This window comes from Mandrillus leucophaeus, unplaced genomic scaffold, assembly GCF_000951045.1.
Source record: "Mandrillus leucophaeus isolate KB7577 unplaced genomic scaffold, Mleu.le_1.0 Scaffold289, whole genome shotgun sequence".
In the NCBI taxonomy this organism is placed as follows: Eukaryota; Metazoa; Chordata; class Mammalia; order Primates; family Cercopithecidae; genus Mandrillus; species Mandrillus leucophaeus.
Genome location: NW_012103020.1, coordinates 321,128 through 328,513, shown reverse-complemented (window position 1 = coordinate 328,513; position 7,386 = coordinate 321,128). Strand labels below are relative to the sequence as shown.

The following is a 7,386-nucleotide window of genomic DNA, read 5'->3' as shown; positions in this document are numbered from 1 at the left end:
CAGCAGCCTGCGCTGTGACTAACTTCCTGTGACTGGGCTTTCAGATGTTGATGCTGATGATGTCCCTGCCAGGAAAACCGGTCCAGATTGGCCAGCTATGAGAATAATTTCAAGTGGGTTTCAGGTAAATTCCTTTCTGCTCACCAATCCCTTTCTCTTTGATAAAATCTCCTGTGACTCTTGGGGCCAGGTTGGTGGCACTAATTCACTGGATGCTTATGTTTATGAGGTTTTTGGGGGTAGGTAGATGAACCTTGCCAGTTCTCCTGTCCTGGCTGCCCTCTCTTGTTTCAGATTTTGTGATGGACTGGAAGACTTAGACCCAGAATCTGATACCGAAGCCCTATGAAACATGGGGCAGTGCCTGGCCACCGAACCTGCCCCCAGAGCAGGTGGCCAGAGGCAGGAAATAAAGAGGATACTGGTAGGTGTTGCATCTTAGGCAATGGAGTATGCTGTCTCTGCCTAAAGCCACCTGCCCTATACCCATCCCAGATGGGGGCTTGGTCAGTGGGGCCTTCTCTACCCTCCTCCCCAGACTCTACCATCTTTACTGGGGACTTTGGTCCCTGTAAATTCTTGCAACATATGAAATGCCCACTGGAAATGCAAAATAATCATGTCATCTTTCACACATTTATGGTATGTTAGCAGTGTTTCTAATAGCCACTAAGGGACAAGAGTTTATCTTTCTATCTTACATCTCATAAATCTCTTCCTTTTTTTCATCCCTAGTGTAAATTGTGCTTAGACCAATAACACGTTTAAAATTATAGAGCTTTTCATCACTCCGAAGATGCTCTTGCCTGTGATAGAAACGATGGCTACATCTGAAGCTGAGCAAATTTATCTTTTCTGTTTGTCTGCATCAGGGTGACCTCTGGAAGGTAGGTGAAAGATTTTCACTTAGCTGGGCACAGGCTTTGTTCAAGGCATCTGCTTGTGAGAGCCAGTGTTTAAGGGAGAGTTTTTGGCCTAGGGGAGAGCCCAGCAATCTGTGTCTCTGTTCTTCTTCAGAGTTTCTTTCTCAGACTCCAAACTGAGGGCGAGTCATCTGAGCTCTCTCATGGCGGTGAGGAACCTGGGTTGTATAAATATAGGTCAGTTATTTAACCTGTCTGTGCCTCAGTCTTCTTAGGGGATAGTAATAGCTCTTGTAAGTTCATTGTGAAGATTGAAAGCATTGGAACGTGTGAAGAGCTCAGCACAGTGCCTGGAGTATAATAAGCACTTTTCGGTGCCAGCCAGCATCAGAATCATGGCTGTTTCTATCCTCCCGTTTCCATGTGGCAGCCTTTTGCCCTGCCATGTCCGTAGAACTGCTAGGGGAATCCATGCACCATAGATGTCGCTGCACCTCTGGCTACAGTGCCATGAATCTTCGCATCAGTCTCTGCCTCTTGGGCAAGGACCAAAGCACAGGCAGAATTGGTGACAAGCTGGCAGAAACTTCAATCCCAGGCATGAATGGGGTCCTCAGACGGTTCTTGCCTCTTCTTTCCACTGCTGACTGCTGTTTCTCACATAGGTCGTCTGTCTGCTCCCACTCTCAGCCTGCCACACCTGCACAGCATAGTGGACTGTTGGCAAAGCAGTCTGCGGAGGTGCTCTTTCCACCCTCCGCCAAGCACTCAAGCTCCGTTGAGTCTTTCTGCCCACACAGCTCTAGAGGGCCCAGACCCAGGGTGGGAATAACCCCCATTTTCTAGCTGTGATGAGATGTTTATTAGGCAGTTCTTTCTCCCCAGATTTTACCCATATCTAATTGGAGGATTCATCTTGTCCCCTTTTCCAGAAGTACAACCTCATCTACCACTTTCTGCAGTGTTCCTTGGTTCTCCTTGAAGCCAGCTCCTGTTTCCAAATGTGTAGGAGACATCTCTATTCCTATCTCCATCAAACATTGGATTTTTTTATTGAGATGTCTTAAGACATTTTCTACCCTCCTCCAGATAAGACACACTCCATATAATCAGGCCATCCTTAACCAAAGCACTTGCCCTTCTCTCTGGGATGGAAGGTGAATGCCATGCCAGTCTCTCTCTCATCTGACCTCACTGCTTCAAGTTCCTTATTTGCAAACTTTACCAGAGATTCATTCATTGTAGAAGCTCAAGAAGTGCTTTAGATTGTGTCTGAGTTGGAGCACAGTGAATCTTCCTCCAGGGCTTCAGGGTCTGCTTTCTCTTCTCTTTCTGAGTTGTTGAGTAAGCCCCAAGAATAGCTTGCATTTTCTTCCCCTAGGAAACAAACCTAGTGTAGAAATTACAGTTCCGTTTTTTGAAATGATGGCATACCATATGTGCTAACATTTCTTCCTTATCATTGTTCTCCCACCATGTGTCTGTCAATGGAACTATCATCCATCAATGACTTCTTGCTGGCTACACACTTACATCTGAGCCAGAGTACTTTCACTAAAAAGCAGATGTGCCAAGATATGACTTACCTCTGAACAATGACCTGGTTTTCGCCAGTTTCTGTTTGCTCTCAACAAGTGGAATTGGACATCTCTTTCATAGCAGCATGCGATACAGAAATGCCTAGAAATGCACAGACAGGGTTATTACTGAAGTGGATATAAGTCAAGGGAAAAATGCATAGGCAAGGCTCAGAAACAGAGGAAACACCTTTGTCTACAAAAGGTTGGGTATGGCTAAGCGGTGATCAACACTTACGAGATGAAAAAGGATGCCCATCTTTGATTCCTCTCTCTTTTGCAACCCCATGTACAGTTGGTCACTGAGTTTCGTTGTCCTTTCTTCACTTCATAACATCTCTTGCATTTCTTTCTTGCTTTTCGTTCATACTGTGCTCCAACCCTGGTTAGAGTCTTTTTATCTCATATGTGGTCCATTGCAATAGCTTTCTAATTGTCTACCTACCGTACATATTTTCTCTTCAAAAATCACCCTACAACTGCCATTGGATTAATCTTGTAAAAGTACTACTTTTCGGCTGGGCATGGTGGCTTGCACCTGTAATCTCAGTGCTTTGGGAGCGCAGTCAAGGCAGAAGTTCGAGACCAGCCTGGGAAACATAGTGATCCCATCTCTAAAAAGAAAACCAAAAGTTATCCAGGCATGGTAGTGTAGTCCCAGTTACTCAGGAGGCTGAGGTGGAAGGATGGCTTGAGCCTGGGAGTTCCAGGCTGCAATGAGCTATGATCACACCACTGCATCCCAGCCTGGGTGATAGAGTGAGACCATGTCTCCAAAAACGAACTAGTTAAATAAATAATGTTTTCTCAAAAGTTTTACCGGTAATCTTCTAATTTCCCTCTAAGAAGATGTACACAATTCTCATTGTATAGCATTAGAACCCTCCATGAAGCAGCTCTCCAGTTTACTCATCTATTTCCCGCCATTCTTTATTAAACCTCCACTCGTGTCAAGTGGGTTTACCTCGCCTCATCTAAAATTTGCTCATGCCACTCCAGTTCCTGGATACACCCTTCCTTTTCCTTTCTGCCTTTCCAAATCCTCCCCCATTCCTTGAGGCTGGGTCAAATCAATACTCCCAGCTTGAAATGATCACTCTCCTCACAATACCCCGAGACATTATTTTTAATATAATTAATTTTGAGCACTCAGCAAACACTGTCTCATGACATTTTCCCTAGTGTTTTGAGTTGCTACTTAACTTCCATATGCATGCCTCTCATCATATGTCCTGAGTGGTGAGCTCCTCATGGATGGTTGATTCATATTCTAACTTCCTTCCAAAGCTTCTAGCATGAGGCTTGCACCAAGAAGGCATTCAATAATATTGGACTTCATTAACAGAAGAGAAAGCAACTGAAAAGGAAGACAAACTAGCAAAGCCATTTTCGTCACCAGCAAAGAAATGACAGGTCCAGAGTTTCGTTCCTGTGCACATTGAACTTCCATGTGTTGAAATGATGGCGAGTGTGTTTTTCATAGCATTACATATCTGGAAAGGATCTTGTGAGGTCACCTTGACCAGTTTCCTGGCTCTAAGTCATCAGACAAAAAGAGATCTATCATATGCTCGAAGAACCTAGAGAGAAAATTCCTCAGGTATTTTGGATACTTGAGTCTCAGGGTGTATCAACTCTCCCCATAACAATTCTCTCACTGGTCACTCCAGGCCAATGTCCTGAAATTTTAGTGTACTCATTTGCTGAACTCCTACAGTATATGTTTAAAATGTAGGCTTCCAGGCCCACTCCAAAGAAGAACATTCACTCATTCTGGAGTGGGGACACATGAATCTGAAACATGTATATTATCTTTATGTATAATATATCCCAGGTGATTCTGATGCAGGTCTGTAAAACACACTGTGAGAGAGAAAAGAAATTGTTCTGATGTATTTTTTTAAAATTTTAGTTTAAGCATATTCATTCCAGGACCTTTTGCCAGGAACATTAAAAAACAGCTGATTAATAGTTTTTCTTAATAATCACATTTCCTTACATACATATTTTTAGCCTCATGTGTATTAAGATCTCTCTATGTTACGTTGAACTCGACGTTCAACACATATTCATTGAGCACCAATGTGCCAGGCATCATAGCTATCAAGATGAATGAGTTAAGTACTAAGGTAGATTGATCCTCATTCTTAGGAAGCTCATAGTTTAGTGGGAAAGTGGAAAACTGTAATAATGATGGTGATGACCTGTGGCCTTTCATCCAAAGTTTGTAGACGTTATATATGTTTGTGGCAGTCCGGCAGGAGCAGAGACTTGGGGTTTGTTGTCTGTGGCACTGGGCAGAAAGAGTATGCAACGTGCCCCCTTGCTCTGGCTCCTGACACTGTGCCTTTAGGGCTAATGAAAAGAAAGTGTCGTCACCCCACCATTCCACCAGCTTTCCAAGAGCAATGAGCATTGGTCAGTCAGTCAACTATGTCTTACTGAACATTTGGAATGACCAGCACTCTGTAAGGCATTTGCAGAGGATGTTGCTCCCTTCCCATACCCCAGACTTTGCCACAATAGTGCTCCAGTCCTTCCCCATTCATTTGGGTCTCTTTGATTTCCCTGCCAACAACAGAAAAGGCTGAATGCCCTCTGCATTCATGAAATATTTAGTGAGTACTCCAGTGTGCAAGGCACTTGCTGAATGATGTGATGAATACAAAAATGAATCCAACACAGATTTGACTATTAAGGAACTTATAGTCTAGTGCTGAGATGCATCATGTACCAGTCACAAAGTAGAATATAAGCAAACATACCATGGGGTTGCTTCCAGCCAGGAATGGGAAAGGGGGCTGAAGGTATGGAGGGATAAGGAGTGAGGAGCATTGTGCAAAGGGGAGATGAGTTCAGGCTGGAGGTGTTGAAGGACATCTGGTGAAGATGGCCAGCAAGGAGTTAGAGAACGTGTGACCAGAGCTTGGAAGGAGGGATAGGCAAGGGACACTGGTGTCATATGAAGCAGGACTGGATTCTATTGTCAAAAGAGTGCAGCTGGCAGGAGAAGGAGATTAAAACACAAGAGAGGTGACTCAGATATGCCATCTTTTCTTATTAGACTTCAATTTAATCACTGAGAGGTTGAATTTACAGTGTTTGAAAGGTGAATTAAAACATTCTATTTCCTGATGTAACTCAGAAAATATATTTTCATTGTTCCCCTGCCTTTTCTTGGGTGATGGGCTTTGAATATTTCCAGGGTCTCTACTAGACCTATGAAAGAAAGGCTTTTTGTACTAGACTAGTGCCTCTGTATTTGTTTTATTCAGAAAAAATGGAAGGAACTACAGATGGAAGAAAGGAAAGAGGAGAAAGAGAACAAGGTCTCTGTTTATGGGCACCTCTGTTTGGTGAAGATTGAGAAGAAACATCGTGGATTCTGATTGTGACTTGATTGAGGTGAAATGCGTTCTTTATAAGGCTGGGCTTGCTCTCAGGGCTTTCAAGGACTCCTATCTTTGGTACATTGGATTAAAAATATAATCTCCAAAAAATTGCCCTACAGTCCTTTTGTGCTGTGGTTTCTCTCTTAGCTTGTCTTTCTATGTCATCTCTCCTTGTTTCTGCTATAGAGTGTTGGGTTCAATGATAGTGGCTCCTTGAATAGGAGCACAGGAAAGAGAGGTTGGTGAAGAAATAGCTATGAGTAAACCATTCTCACACAGCTATAAAGAACTACCTGAGACTGGCTTATTTATAAAGAAAAGAGGTTTAATTGACTCACAGTTCCACATGCTGTACAGGAGGCATGGCCGAGGAGGCCTCAGGAAACTTACAATTGTGGCGGAGGGGTGAAGGGGAAGCAAGAACCTCCTACATGGCAGCAGGAGAGAGAGAGAGAGAGAGTGAAGGGGGAGGTGCTTCAGACTTTCAAACAATCAGATCTTTTGAGACTTCTATCAGGAGACAGCACCGGGGAGATAGTGCTAAGCCATTAGAAACCACCCCATGATCCAATCACCTCCCACCAGGCCCCTCCTCCAACACTGAGGATCACAACTTGAGATGAGATTTGGGTGGGGACACAGAGCCAAACCATATCAGAGAATAACACCAAAGTGTTGATTTGAAAATTTTCTTAGAGTAACTGTTTAGGCACAGGCAAATTAAAATCCTGTTCATAATCCTGTTTGGGTGCATTTGCGTCTCTTTAAACTATCTCATACAGCTGGATGTTATCCTTGGAGGAAAGCTAGTGGAGCTCATGGCCAGAGTACCTCGCAAATTTTCAAAGACCTTGTGACTTATGTTTACTTGCTTGACAATGATATTCCTGCAAGGAGCATGAGACCTTGTCTTCCACAGAGCAATTTAGGACCATCAGTGTTACAGAGGCTCCAACCAGCTTGCACAGGTAAGCCAACTAGAATTTGCTGCTGATGTACAGCTAAAAGAAAGGTGAGCATGAGGCCGGGGGTTCTGCATTCCAGATCTGTGCTCAGAGACTCTTCCTGAGCCATGCACAGAGCAGCTGTGGGTGAGAGGTGAGCTGCTCGCTGCTGAAACACCCCATTTGGTGAAGCAGACCTTTGTTTGAGATGACGCCGGGAGTGAAGGCAGGTTATCATTGCTGTACCCAGTGGTCTGACAGAGCAAACGGAAGAGCTCGGTGAGGTGAGGAGAGGTGAGAGAGGTGAGGAAAAGATTAGCGAGGCTCAAATGGGATGATTGGAAAAAGCAGGGGCAGGCAGTAAATTATGCCCCTTTTACTTGGCTTAGTTATCATATTACCCGAATGGGTGAAATAGGTCAGCAACCCATGGATGAAAGCAAACTCAGGAAGGGTCACAGAGGTGAGCTAAGAACCAAGCTCTGAGGACACTTTCCGGAGTCCGTGGACACGGTGTTGCTGGATTTTCATGCTTAGAAAGAGAAACAGGACAGAATAAGTCAACAGAGTCTTCTGTGATTGTCTGGAGGTCTTTTTCATGTTGTCAGAA

General features: G+C 44.0%; 1 protein-coding gene across 1 annotated transcript in view; it reads left to right on the top strand.

Annotated features, from left to right (window-relative positions):
- The first annotated feature begins 763 nt into the window (after positions 1-763).
- SCOC (short coiled-coil protein) overlaps positions 764-7,386 on the top strand; it is a 124,917-nt gene continuing 118,294 nt past the window's right edge. The window contains exon 1 of the mRNA XM_011985619.1: positions 764-887. The gene's annotated coding sequence lies outside the window, so the exon portion shown is untranslated. The remainder of the gene's footprint in view (positions 888-7,386) is intronic.